The following is a 15,352-nucleotide window of genomic DNA, read 5'->3' on the forward strand; positions in this document are numbered from 1 at the left end:
GTGTGTGTGTGTGTGTGTGTGTGTGTGTGTGTGTGTGTGTGTGTGTGTGTGAGTTCACACCCAAAAGAAAGCATTTTTTTTATGACAATGTTGCTGCTAGGCTTATGTGTAGATTACTATCGACCAAGTAAGACGACACAATGACATTTGCTTACTGCTGCCATTGTCTCTTACTTTAAGGGCATCAATGAGAGGTTGATTGAATATGGGCTAAATTACAAAGGGATGGGCTGAATGTGATGTTGGGATGATATTTTTTAAAGCTTTGATTAAAGGGGAACTCATTACCATCTATGCTATTGCGTTGTTAACATTGTTTACTTACAATCTTGGGCCTGGAATGAATGCATCAAGCATGCTGCTTGCTAAACAGGTCTAACGATACTCTACTGTAAATATAGTGAAGATCGGCAAGTGTACGCCAGACAGACCATGGAGCATGTCTCGTAACCCTTTCACATACAAAAGAGGCATTTTGTAGTGCTGCAGTATCAGTTTCCTAAAAACTGCTTAGTTTTAACCCTCCTGCTTGTCTTGCAGGTGCTGAGACTGGTGGACTGTACCCTTTCAAAGCATATTTGTTGTGAAAACAGACTTACTACTGTGGTAAGTAGGGTCCTACATATTAGTTTCTCTATTGTGTTTTTGGCTAAATGCTGTGTAATTGATTTGCTCTTTTTATTGGATGTCTCTTTAATTCTCAGCTCTGTGAGCATAATGTGACAATCGTTATTGTAGTATAGCCTAGTTACTGGGGGAGGAAAAGCTCTCACGGCAGCAGGCAGTGCTGCTCCGCTATGGCTCTGATTTACTGTAGTGAGTGGATAGTAGGCATAGTGAAGATAGAGAGTGCTGTAAGGTCACCAGGGTAGAGTGGAGCCATTTTACTTGCATATGTGCCTAATTATTCTGCTGTGCGACCTGACATTTTTATTTAGGAGCACCAGTGCATCTAGAAAAATTAAGTATTTTAGTTTTAATATCTCAAATAATACCTACATTTCTTTGTGTGTACCTTCAGAAAGTATTCACACCCCTTGACTTTTCCCAAATTTTTGTTGTTACAGCCTGAATTTAAAATTGATTAAATGTAGATTTTTTTGTCACTGGTCTACACACAATAACCCATAATTTGAAAGTGGAATTGTTTTTCTACATTTTTATAGATTAATTAAAAATGAAAAGCTGAAATGTCTTGAGTCAATAAGTATTCAACCCCTTTGTTATGGCAGCCTAAATAAGTTCAGTCAAGTCAAATTTTTTTATTTTTTTATTTCACCTTTATTTAACCAGGTAGGCAAGTTGAGAACAAGTTCTCATTTACAATTGCGACCTGGCCAAGATAAAGCAAAGCAGTTCGACAACATATAACAACACAGATGGAGTAAAACAAACATACAGTCAATAATACAGTAGAAAAATAAATCTATATACAATGTGAGCAAATGAGGTGAGATCTCCCCTGAACACTGAATATATCTTAACCTTTACATACATAGTGAACAAAAGTTTAAACGCAACGTGTAAAGTGTTGGTCCCATGTTTAAAGTAAAAGATCCCAGAAATGTTCCAGACACACAAAAAAGGAAATTCTCTCAACTTCTTGGCACAAATTTGTTTACATCCCTGTTAGTAAGCATATCATTTTTGCCAAGATAATCCATCCACTTGACAGGTGTAGAATATCAAGAAGCTGATTAAAAAGCATGATCATTACACAGGTGCACTTTGTGCTGGGAACAATAGAAGGCCACTTTAAAATGTGCACACATTCCACATTTTGTCACATAACTAGAGACATATGTGGTATTGTGTTTTGAGGGAGCTTGCTATTGGCATGCTGACTGCATGAATGTCCGCCAGAGCTGTGACCAGAGAATTGTTCATAAGCTGCCTCAAACGTTGTTTTAGAGAATTTGTCAGTACATCCAACTGGCCAAACAACCGCAGACCAATTATAACCACACCAGCCCAGGATCTCCTCATCCGGCTTCTTCACCTGCGAAATAGTCTGAGGGAGTGCTGAGGTGTATTTCTGTCTTTAATAAACCTTTTTGTGGGGGGAGAACTCATTCTGATTGATTGGGCCCTAGCTCCCCAGTGGGTGGGTCTGGCTTCCAAGAGGGTGGGCCTATGCACCTCCCAGGCCCAACCATGGCTGCGCCTTTGCCCAGTCATGTGAAATAGATTAGGAGAGCTACTGGGTGTGCAGGCTTTTGCTCCAGCCCTGCTTGAACACAAGCACATTGTAGAAGAAAAAAATCAACTGCTCAATTGGACTTTGATAAGCTGACTGGTGTGTTTGAGCGGGTTTGGATAAAAAGCCTGCATACCCAGTAACTCTCCAGATATTTTGTACAGTAGCCTATCAGTGCAGTATTTTACTTTGAGCATCATACAACACGATTTTCAGTCACCTTTTTGGCCCATGGAGTTAGACCTTTTTTGTTGTTGTTGTTGTTGGGATAAGTGACTGGAGCTTTCGGACAAGTACAAATCTGACCTACTAAAAAAGTGAATGTCAAGCCCTGATAGTGGTGAATGCATCATGTTATGGGTATGCTTGTAATTGTTTAGGACCGGGGAGTTTTTCAGTATAAAAATAAATGGAATGGAGCTAAGCACAGGCAGAATCCTAGAGGAAATGCTGGTTGTCTGCTTTTCACCAGACATTGGGAAATTAATTCACCTTTCAGCAGGACAATAACCTAAAACACAAGGCTAAATCTACACTGGAGTTGCTTACCAAGAAGACAGTGAATGTTCCTGAGTGCCCGACTTACATTTTTTTACTTAAATCTACTGGAAAATGTTATGGCAAGACCTGAAAATGGTTGTCTAGGAATGATCAACAACCAATTTGACAGCTTGAATAATTTTTTTAATAATAATGGGCAAATGATTCACATTCCAGGTGTGGAAAGCTCTTTTTGATGGCACTATGTGCTCCTTGCAAAAAAGGTCAGTGTAGAGCCTTGGTGACTCTTGCATAACTCACTCAGGCAGATCAGGTTTCAGACCGCTGCACTGAAGTGGCAGGGATCCTCTGCAGAACACTGTCTTGTGATAAGCCTAATAGCTTGGTAGCATTGAATTAAGAATATTCTCTATTTTGAGAACATTATAGATTGAATAAAAAATCTCACAGGTCTACACTGGCTATTTGTATGTTGTGGTAGTGACGACTTCTTTGCCTTTACTAAATGGACCTTGAATGTGCTCCTGACATTGGGATTTATCCAATGTCCTCAAATCCAAGATGGCATAGCAGTCAGACGTCCTTTGTCCTCGTTTTGTCGTGTCCCGTGTATATATATATTTGCATATTTTCTTCATATATCTTTTTATATATTTTTTTCTTAAAACTCAACTTCAAAACACTCTCCTGCAACCCGCATCACCAATAAAAAAAAAAAAGTATTATTTACCTCAAATCTGAAATCCACAACAGAAGCTAGCCAGAAGTTAGCCAGTTCACTAGCTAACGTTAGAATTCAGCTAACCACGGTTGGCGGTCATCAGCTATCCCTTAGCTCGAAAAGCTATCGCCAGTTTTGTACAACGCGACTCAGACCAGAGCATACCGGACCTATTTTCTCTCCATATCCCCGGATTTCTACCGCAATCTCTGGACATTTACACCTGGATCTTGCAGCTAGCTAGCCAATAGTTACTCGGATAGCAGCTAACGTCGGTCCCGGAGCTAACATCAATTATTCCGGAGCTAGCCAGCTGAAGAGTTCCATCAGCCACTCCAGGGCTACAATCACCTATCCGGACCCGTTTTACTGCCGATGCGGAGCCTCATCAGGCCTTCACGACTGGACTACCGACATTATCTGCCCGAGGGAGTTATCCAACTGGCCCCTCCGTCGCGATGTAACCTGAACGCCCATCTGCGGCCAGCTAATCGTTAGCTGTCTTATCGGCTGCTATCTGAATAGGTCTATCGGCCAATATAACTAACTATTTTGCCAATTGGATTGGTCCCCTCTACCACACGGAACCCCACTAATCTACCGACGGAAACGCACGAGGTGGCTAATAACAGACCATCTTCTGCCAGCTTGCTACCCATGGCCTGACTAGCCGTGACCGCAACCGACCTCACTACTCACTGGACCCATTTGATCACTTGGCTAAGCATGCCTCTCCTTAATGTCAATATGCCTTGTCCATTGCTGTTCTGGTTAGTGTTTATTGGCTTATTTCACTGTAGAGCCTCTAGCCCTGCTCATTATACCTTATCCAACCTCTCAGTTCCACCACCCACACATGCGATGACATCACCTGGTTTCAATGATGTTTCTAGAGACAATATCTCTCTCATCATCACTCAATGCCTAGGTTTACTTCCACTGTATTCACATCCTACCATACCTTTGTCTGTACATTATGTCTTGAAGCTATTTTATCGCCCCCAGAAACCTGCTCCTTTTTCTCTCTGTTCCGGACGTCCTAGATTACCAATTCTCATAGCTTTTAGCCGTATCCTTATCCTACCCCTCCTCTGTTCCTCTGACGATGTAGAGGTGAATCCAGGCCCTGCAGTGCCTAGCTCCACTCCTATTCCCCAGGCACTCTCTTTTGATGACTTCTGTAACCGTAATAGCCTTGGTTTCATGCATGTTAACATTAGAAGCCTCCTCCCTAAGTTTGTTTTATTCACTGCTTTAGCACACTCTGCCAACCCGGATGTCCTAGCCGTGTCTGAATCCTGGCTTAGTAAGTCCACCAAAAACTCTGAAATCTCCATCCCTAACTACAACATTTTCAGACAACATAGAACGGCCAAAGGGGGCGGTGCTGCAATCTACTGCAGAGAAAGCCTGCAGAGTTCTGTCCTACTATCCAGGTCTGTACCCAAACAATTTGAACTTCTACTTTTAAAAATTCACCTCTCTAAAAACAATTCTCTCACCGTTGCCGCCTGCTATAGATCACCCTCTGCCCCCAGCTGTGCTCTGGACACCATATGTGAACTGATTGCCCCCCATCTATCTTCAGAGCTTGTGCTGCTAGGTGACCTAAACTGGGACATGTTTAACATCCCAGCCATCCTACAATCTAAGCTTGACGCCCTCAATCTCACACAAATTATCAATGAACCTACCAGGTACCACCCCAAAGCCGTAAACATGGGCACCCTCATAGATATCAAAGTGTACTCACTTTTGTTGCCAGCGGTTTAGACATTGATGGCTGTGTGTTGTGTTATTTTGAGGGGACAGCAAATGTACACTGTTATACAAGCTGTACACTCACTACTTTACATTGTAGCAAAGTGTCATTTCTTCAGTGTTGTGACATGAAAAGATATACTCAAATATTTACAAAAATGTGAGGGGTGTACTCACTTTTGTGAGATACTGTACCTAGGTGTCTGGTTGGACTGTAAACTCTCCTTCCAGACTCACATCAAACATCTCCAATCCAAAGTTAAATCTAGAATTGGCTTCCTATTTCGCAACAAAGCATCTTTCACTCATGCTGCCAAACATACCCTCGTAAAACTGACCATCCTACCGATCCTCGACTTCGGCGATGTCATTTACAAAATAGCCTCCAATACCCTACTCAATAAATTGGATGCAGTCTATCACAGTGCAATCCGTTTTGTCACCAAAGCCCCATATACTACCCACCACTGCGGCCTGTACGCTCTCGTTGGCTGGCCCTCGCTTCATACTCGTCGCCAAACCCACTGGCTCAAGGTCATCTACAAGACCCTGCTAGGTAAAGTTCCCCCTTATCTCAGCTCGCTGGTCACCATATCAGCACCCACCTGTAGCACGCGCTCCAGCAGGTATATCTCTCTGGTCACCCCCAAAGCCAATTCCTCCTTCGGCCGCCTCTCCTTCCAGTTCTCTGCTGCCGATGACTGGAACGAACTACAAAAATCTCTAAAACTGGAAACACTTATCTCCCTCACTAACTTTAAGCACCAGCTGTCAGAGCAGCTTACAGATTACTGCACCTGTACATAGCCCATCTATAATTTAGCCCAATCAACTACCTCTTCCCCTACTGTATTTATTTATTTATTTTGCTCCTTTGCACCCCATTATTTCTATTTCTACTTTGCACTTTCTTCCACTGCAAATCTACTATTCCAGTGTTTTACTTGCTATATTGTATTTACCTCACCACCATGGCCTTTTTTGCCTTTACCTCCCTTATCTCACCTCATTTGCTCACTTTGTATATAGACTTATTTTTCTACTATATTATTGACTGTATGTTTGTTTTACTCCATGTGTAACTCTGTGTTGTTGTATGTGTCAAACTGCTTTGCTTTATCTTGGCCAGGTCGCAATTGTAAATGAGAACTTGTTCTCAACTTGCCTACCTGGTTAAATAAAGGTGAAAAAAATAAATAAATAACATTTATACTAGTATACTGCCCTACCAAGCAAAAAGGCAGTAACTACTCATAGCATGGAACCGAGAAAAATTGCTTTTATTTACCTTGGTTTCACAGTAACTTTATGCAGTTACTGCTAACATGACCCCCATTTTCTCCAAAACACAATACAATAGAGGCAGGATACGTCCACATGATTAAGTATGTATTTAATGTATAAAAAATGTATGACATGAACTCATTTTTGACCAAATGAGAACTTACTGCCTTTTTGCTTGGTAGGGCAGTATATTGTTGGTCTACAATTGTTGACTTTACAATTGGAAGCAAGATGAAATGCTGTAGTTGATGAATAAGCTCTGGATCAAAAGGTGGAACATTTTGTGATTGGGTTTATTATAGTTTGTTAGGCCTGTTGATTCACTCCAACAAAAAGGCCATATCTGCTGTGAACGAAGTGCTACAGGCTCCATTTATCAGTATGCATTTATGAGGAAGTAGCCTGTAGGCTACACGTGTATGGATAATAACTGCTGTTTCCTGATGTAACAGGAAGTGTGTATTCATTAAACTTTGCAGAGCGCTAAGATAAAGTGATTAGTGAGGAGAAGATGAAAATAACATTTGCATGGCACGTTGGAGTGAATAATGTAATTTCCATGTAAAATGACTCATGAGCAACATGTGAAGTTTACAGGAACATATCAAATATGGCTACAAATGAAAGGTAAGAGTCTCAATATTTTTGGCATATTAAGGCATAGATACATTGTTCAGCCAATTTCCATACTAAAAATAAGGAATAAGGAAAGGCTTTTAATTCTGGTTACACAGATGTAAAAAGGGTCTTTAAAAAACATCTAATACAAAAAGTCTTAAGGTATTGGAAATACATCAGGCACCTGCCATCTAATATCAACATTTATATTTAGTTTAGCAGGAATTTGCCTTCTGCAAGTTTAAGAAATATTGCCTAGTGCAGTGGTTCTTAACCTTGTTGGAGGTACTGACCCCCACCAGTTTCATATGCGCATTCACCGAACCCTTCTTAATTAGAAAAATGGCTCTCTTCACCTTGAATTCAGCGAGCGTTGTGTTCTTGTATTGTCCATCTCCATGCAGCTTAAGGAAGTGTTCTCTTAGTTTTGCCAGTGCTAGACTAGAATTGCTCAACTTGGCATTGCAAATCATGCAGTTAGGACGCTGACTCTCATCACGTTCCGTTATACATGTGAATCCATATTGTACATATTCGTCCGACCACTTTCTTTTTTTGCTCGACATAGTTAGTATGAAGGGATTAAAATATTAAGAAAGAAATCACACGACGTACCATCACGACAGTCACAATTCGACTACTGAGCGTGCCAAATTCCCTGCAGCACAGATAGGCCAAGCGATGTTGCGTGATCACCTGCAGCCAATGATGGCCAAGCGGGGCGTGTCATCACGAATCATATGAGTCGGGTGTGTGTCTTGACCTCCGCCGAACCCCTGAGACTGACTCACCGAACCCCTGGGGTTCGATCGAACCCAGGTTAAGAACCACTGGCCTAGTGTCTTGTGATTCTCTTACCACAAACTCACATAGCTTAAAGATATTTTGTAATTTCTCTCCCTCATGAGGAGGGAGGATTAGGAAAGTTCAAAGTAGTAACAAATAAAGGTAGACCTACCAATTAGTTAGTATTTTTACTGATGACAATTTTGTTTGAATTATTAAGTGGTTAAAACTTGGCACTTTGTTATCAAATAGGTAACAGTGAGTGAAAAATCAGTAGAGCACATTAGAGTACAGAATAGTCTTTGTCGGTGTACCAAATATACCGTATACTGGGGTATTTTGAAATATGGATGGTTTGGTTTTCAAAACTGTAAAACATTATATTATAATAAAATACACATTTGGGGAGGGGGTCTGAAGATGTGCCAAAATAAATTATCTCCATATCAAGGGTCTAGCTATACATTTGGTTTGCTCACTTGCCACTTAGCTAGCTAGCTTGCAAGATAAAGCTTCTTGGTTACAGCAGAGACAATCAATCCCCTCCTGGAACAAGGTCCCTGCTGCCTACATTTGTTTTGTGCAAAAAATAAATAGCGTTTGGAAAGAAATAGTGCCCCTTGTGTGCACTGCTGGTAATACCATATGGTACAGTAACGGTATGAAAATCTTGGTACCGCCCAACCTTAGTACAGTAGCGTAAAGAAAAGTAGAGTATAGTTCAGTACAGTAGTGTTGCATGGTATACCAATACTTCGGTATGAAAAAGGGTTCGGTACTAGGGCTGTGGCAGTCATTACATTTTGTCAACCGGTGATTGTCAAGCAAATAACTGCCGGTCTCACGGTACTTGACTGCTAATTAACATTAACACGTTCCGCATCTCGTGGCTTCCATGCTTTGCCTGAAGGACACTGATGCAGACCTTTTGGAACATCTATGTTTTAAAAAGCCTAATTAATCAATTTTAAAATAACTACACTATCACAATAAATCCATTATTTGTTTTAGACCGGTCTAAAGAAACATGTTATGAAGAAAATGTAGTCTATTTCAGAAGAACATAATAGCATACTCTGAGTTGTCCTTATTTTATAGTATGAAAAATACAATTGAACATATCTTAATAAAATAGAAAGGATATTTTCTCCAAACGATTACAAAGTGTGCACATGCGGCTATTCTGTGTTTAGCCGTTAACAAAGAAACTGTTCCTTCTGTATGCTTAATTTAGAGTTATTTATGCAACTTCAGTTGTGATACAAACGTTGGGCTATATGTTTTGATTTTTAATACATTCTAAGGCTGCATAATGGGACTCTTGATAATTTGAAAAAGTTGCAAGCTGCACACACCATCAGTCTCTCATTCAAAATTTGACAAGTGCTTGATAATATTCTCACCAAGCCTTGAATTTCCCGGCGGCATCCCCCTTGTGTGGCCGTAATGCCCCCTAAAAAAAATCATGCCTTTTGTGGCCAAAGTAAGTGGCCGTTGTGCCCTTGGGCTGAATATAATAATTATAATTCCCTTCTCCCGGCTGCCGTGCTCCGAAGCACCTCTCACTCACATGGCTCTCTCAGATGTAGCCAATGCCCGTCACGTGATTGGATCCTTCTCACAAGCATTTTGGCTAAGAAGTAGGCCACAAGTGAATGAAGACCGACACATCGGCGACGCAACTGCACGTGCCCCTCTTATCGACTTCCGAGGCGCGTATTGAAGATGTTAGAACTGTCCACATTCAGCCAACAAGATGAGTAGGCCTAATGAACAGCAAAAGCAATAGCCTATGTCTCCCATAGTACAAAAGTTGACCTATTTTATTGGTCAACTTGTCCTATGCGAGAAATACATTTTCCAAACATACTCTGGGACAGTTGTGGGATGCGATAGATCCCAAATTAATACAACCACTCACATCCAAAAAAACATTTAAAAGCACTGTTCTCGAAAGTGACGGCAAATGCGATTATGCATGTAATGCTTTATTATAAAGGTGCATTTTTATGGTTAAATTATCTTTCCCGAACTTGAAACTTACGCGCAGCCTTTGTATGCCAGTTAGACTCTACACCGGTTATAAAGCGGATTAATGTGCTTAATTTGAAGAAGTTATTTGGCCACTTTAGTTGTGATACGAACCTTATCAAAACATGTGGGGCTTTGGGCTAGGCTACATTAGGTGTTCGACTATGATTTGAAAAGTCAGGGGGAAAAAAGGTATGCGCTGTTTGTTGCCTTACTGCACAAGCTGGGCATCATTCACACTTGATAATACATCATATACATTATGGGCTAATATTGTGACCCATCAGACTATTCTTAATTTGTTGTTGTCTTTACATATACTAAATAATATGTGTGCAATTTGTTTTGATTTGGAATGGACCATAATCTTGCACCTGTCTCAGAACAGGGGCATGGAAAAATAGCAAATGAAGGATGCTTTTCCTGCGGTTAATTTTCATGCCAGCCAGGTAGGCTATACTCCCGTTGTAAATCGAAGCAATGTGCTTAACTTCTTGAGGCTACCTGGGACGTTAGCGTGCCACCTGTGGCGCACCCTATCAACAGCAGGTGCATTTCAAGAGCGGCAAATTTGAAACCAAATAAATGTACAAATTCAAATTTCTCAAACATACAACTAATTTACAGCCTTTGAAAGATAAACATCTTCTTAATCTAACCACGTTTACCGATTTCAAAAAGGTTTTACGGGGAAAGCATAAAGTTAGGTTATGTTAGGAGAGTACATTGACAATAGCTGTGTGCAATGCATTGTCGATTCAAAGACATGCGTCACCAAAACCATACAATCAGCTAAAATTATGCACTAACCTTTTACAATCTCCATCAGATGACACTCCTAGGACATTTTGTTAGACAATGCATGCATTTTTAGTTCTATCAAGTTCATATTTATATCTAAAAACAGTGTTTTACTATGGCGTTGATGTTCAGGAAATCGTTTCCCTCCAATACCGGCAGTCAAGTCATGACGACAAAATAATTAATTAATATTAGAAAACATTGCTAAAATATTATATTGTCATTCAAAGAATTATAGATTTACATCTCTTGAACGCAATGGACTTGTCAGATTTTAAATTAACCTTACTGGGAAATCACACTTTGCAATAATCTGAGCACTGCGCCAGAAAAATACGCATCGCGATACAGACTAACCGCCATGTTGGAGGAATCTAAAATCGAAAATACTATATAAATAATCCATTACCTTTGATTCTCTTCATCAGATGTCACTTCCAAAGAGTCCCAGGTCCATAACGAATGTAGTTTTGTTCAAAAAAGCTCATCATTTATGTCGAAAAACCTCCGTGTTGTAGCGCATGATCTAAGCCAGCCGGACTTCACTTCACTTCAAGAACGGAAAAAATATATTTCCGTTCGTTCAAACATGTCAAACGTTGTATCGCATAAATCATTAGGGCCTTTTTTAACCAGAACATGAATAAAATTCAAGGCGGACCATTGGGTTTTCTTTTAAAACGTTTCGGAATGAGAGTACCCACCATCAAATCGCGCGCCAGGGTGAATGATGGACCATCACGTTCCATGGCTCTTATTCGGTCAGATCTCACTGTAGAACACTCAAAACACTTTGTAAAGGCTGGGGACATCTTGTGGAAGCAATAGGAAGTGCCAGAATATAATTCACCCCCTTTGTTTTTCAATGGCATAGGCTCAAAGTCAATTCAACACATCAGGTATCCACTTCCTGTCAGAATCTGTCTCAGGGTTTTGCCTGCCAAATTAGTTCTGTTATACTCACAGACACCATTCAAACAGTTTTTGAAACTTTAGGGTGTTTTCTATCCATATATAATAAGTATATGCATATTGTAGTTACTGGGTAGGTGTAGGAGGCATTTAAAAATGGGCACATCTTTTTTCAAAAAAGTCTCAATACTGCCCCCTATACCCTAACAGGTTAATATTAGGAAAGTTGATAGATAGATATAGTATGTCTAGCCTATAGAAAGCTGATGGGAACCTCTTTTTAATAGAGGCCATCAAAACTCTGTTTTCTTACACAATCGTGTAGCCTATAGAAATGTGGCGCTACATAAGCTCGTGGGCTCTCATGAAGTGTTTGATTCGATTTTTGATGACATTTGCATTGATGTCAGAGTGATTAGTGGGGCAATAGAGGGCTGAGTACCAGGCAGTTAACAAGTTTGGTAGGCTACTAATGACCATCAGCAGCATCAGAGCTTGGAGAAGCCTAATTAACAGTCATTTGGAATTTGACTGTGGTCATTTGGAATTTGACTGTGGTCATGTGGAATTTGAATGTGGTCATGTGGAATTTGAATGTGGTCATGTGGAATTTGACTGAGGTCATGTGGAATTTGACTGAGGTCATGTGGAATTTGACTGCGGTCATGTGGAATTTGACTGAGGTCATGTGGAATTTGACTGAGGTCATGTGGAATTTGACTGAGGTCATGTGGAATTTGACTGCGGTCATGACTCGTGACTGCTGGTGTGACGGTAATATGGTCACCGTAACAGCCCTATTTGATACAAACATTTTTGTTACTTTCAGTACTTCTGCCAAATGTGTCTCACGGATCATGTCTGTATCAACTCAGCTGATGTCCCTCTTATAGCGCGAGCGCACTGTGCCTGCTCCACATAGCCTGAACTGGGAGTCTGGGCTGCATCATATTAGCGCCCCACTCATGCTGCACAGAAGTAACATACTTGAATAATGTGACGCGGCATGTAGAAATGTTTAAATTGTTAATTACTGTCCGCAAAACAATGTTCATACAGGCTAGAACACTTTGCAATGCAAGATTTGCAAACCATAATGCAAATTATGCTGATTTCAAAGCTGGTTGCCACCAAAACTTGATGAATTCACCTAATTGGTCTCTCTCTCTCATGTATCTCCCAAGGATTATCTATTGTTTCAGCGAACTGTGGCTGCCCCCCTCTTGCCTGGTGAAGGACGTCATTACTGGTTATAGAGACAGAGCACACTTTTATAAAATTAGCTACTTCTATGCTAATGTTGTTAATCAGTACAATCAAATAAGTCCCAAATGAAAGGGAAGCAGATTGTTTGACATCTGTAGCCCCATCAAATTATCCAAAGCAAGTTCAATAACTCAATGAATGCACACACTCCTATTGAATATGCATTAACCTGTATTATGAATAGGCCTAGGCTACTTCTTGATTTACCCAGTTTGTCAATAGAGATTTACCATTCAAATAAATGCTTACCGTTATGTTGTCATGTAGTTAGATTGGTAAAATCGAAGTCAAATTGATTGTATGATTGTATAATTGATTCATTAATGCATACATTAATGCACACATAAAACATTTCAAATATAATGTTATTGAAGTCAAAAGTTGCCCAACGATTGAACAGAGCAGGAGCCATTCTGTGGCTTTGGCTAATATGCCTTCTTTTTTTTTGTGGTATCTTTTTTGTATTGAGAATCGTGATGGTATCAAGTATCGTGAAACTAAACCTGGTATCGGTATTGAAGTAAAAATTCTGATATCGTGACAACACTACAGTCCAGTAGAGTACAGTATAATGTAATGTACTTTACTTTACTGTCCTGTACTGTAGTGAACTATACTGTACTTTTCTTTACTTTACTGACCTGTACTTACTCTGCTGTGCTGTACTTTACTTTTATTTATTGTAAGGAACTATACTTTACTTTTCTGTACTGTACTGTACTGAACTGTACTTTGCTGTATTCTACTAGACTATGCTCTACTGTGCTGTACTGTGATGTCCAAACTTGTGAAGCATAGACGTCTGTGATTGGTACAGATTTGGTCTGGTCTGGACAAACCAAATTTGGTCTTGTTTGGGGGCGAAGCTCATTAAAATAATAACCAGTGTGTAGAATAATACCCAAACATTCAAAAGAGGACATTACATTTTTCTACCTTTGCGTACCTATTCAGGATACAGCACCGTCGTTACACAGTTGACTGGCGGCTGACAGAACGTGTTTACATGTCGTATTGGGTTCAACACGGGGATTTGTATTTGGCTGTTTAGAAGTTCAAAATTAGGGATCGTATCATATTTCCAGAGGTTGCTTTGTGTGAACTAGGCTACCTATGGTCTGGTGAGTCCAGCAGTATCAGATGAATGTTGGCATGACCAGTGATCCAGGAAAATAGTCTGGTGGAGAGATGGGACCTGTAAAATGGAAAACAACATAATTGTGACCAAGTCTATACAGGTCCAGAATCCACATGCATAGGTTTTAAGCTCATTCAACGAGGTTTAGTGCCTTGACAATGATTATCTTGCCGTTTTAATGGTTTTTGAGGTGAGGCGCGACACTCTCTCCGCTTTATAATCATTTAACAAATCACCTTCATTTTCAAAAATGTGTCATTTCTTAGGGAGGATGTGTTCCTTTGTGAACACGGGTGCTACCATTTCCTTCCTTTGAAACTACAACATGTGAACTGCATGCTAAGTTATGTTGTTGATAGAATCAAACCTTATTTAGGCTAGGTTATTGGTGTGGAATGCACATCATTGCTGCGTGAGCTTGCATAGAATGTCTGAGGTAGGCTGCGCAATACTGAATGTGTCTGAGAAAACAAGGTCAAACTCCGATGTGCATTCGCTCCACTCGGCCCTCAAGGAATGCAGACATTTCACACCTCCACATAGGAGGACGTCCCAGGATGACCCTATTTTTGTGACCTTAGAGCAAACCTCTGCGGAGAAGCCTTGTGACGGCATTTTCTTTGATCCCAATGCTATCTGTGTGCCAGAGATTAAAATAGGCTAGCATCTGAGTCAGTGCTCGCACCACACTAGTAGGACTCACTGACAGAGAAATGCCCTTGCCAAGACACGCGATAGTGCTTCCATTTCCCACTCGCTTTCAATTGAGTTGTGTCAACTAGGTTTTACACTGAAGCCATTGCTATTTGCAAGTCCTAGGCTATACCACAGTCTATTATTAGGTCAGCATGGCAACACTTCTGCCTTTGTTTGATTTAGCCTTATTTGTTTGCTGACTTAAGCAACATTATTGTATTTGTCTGTTTAGCCATGCATTTATACAGACTATATGATAAATCACTACAGCAGTGATGAATCAGTGAGTGTGTGTGTGTGAAAAATATGGACAAAGGAGCTCCAGCAGTGTTCATGTGAAAAATGAGTGCACACTGAGATTATGAGTAGCTACCCAGAGAGTGGGATTGTAACAGCTCATGTTGCTTTTGCTCGTTTACCCATGTCCAAGTTAACCACAAACGCAGCAGACAGGCATGCCACTACAATCTGTCACCTCCGAGCACTAGAATGCCCTCCAAATTGATTGGGGATGGGATCTTGAACCTACAGTAATACCACAAGTTGGCATTACCTCAATACTTATTGATACAAACCTGCTGTAGTAGGCCCTATTTATCTCTTAATATTGCTCTTGCAAGGTCATTTTCAATACAGGCTC

The 15,352-nt window shown here is 40.5% G+C and overlaps 1 protein-coding gene across 4 annotated transcripts in view; it reads left to right on the top strand.

Annotated features, from left to right (window-relative positions):
* Positions 1 to 15,352, top strand: part of LOC115192473 (F-box-like/WD repeat-containing protein TBL1XR1) — a 55,609-nt gene that overhangs the window by 10,196 nt on the left and 30,061 nt on the right. For all 4 annotated transcript variants that reach the window (XM_029751007.1, XM_029751010.1, XM_029751008.1 and 1 more), the window contains one exon: positions 541 to 606. The gene's annotated coding sequence lies outside the window, so the exon portion shown is untranslated. The remainder of the gene's footprint in view (positions 1 to 540; positions 607 to 15,352) is intronic.

This window comes from Salmo trutta, chromosome 4 (assembly GCF_901001165.1).
Source record: "Salmo trutta chromosome 4, fSalTru1.1, whole genome shotgun sequence".
NCBI lineage: Eukaryota > Metazoa > Chordata > Actinopteri > Salmoniformes > Salmonidae > Salmo > Salmo trutta.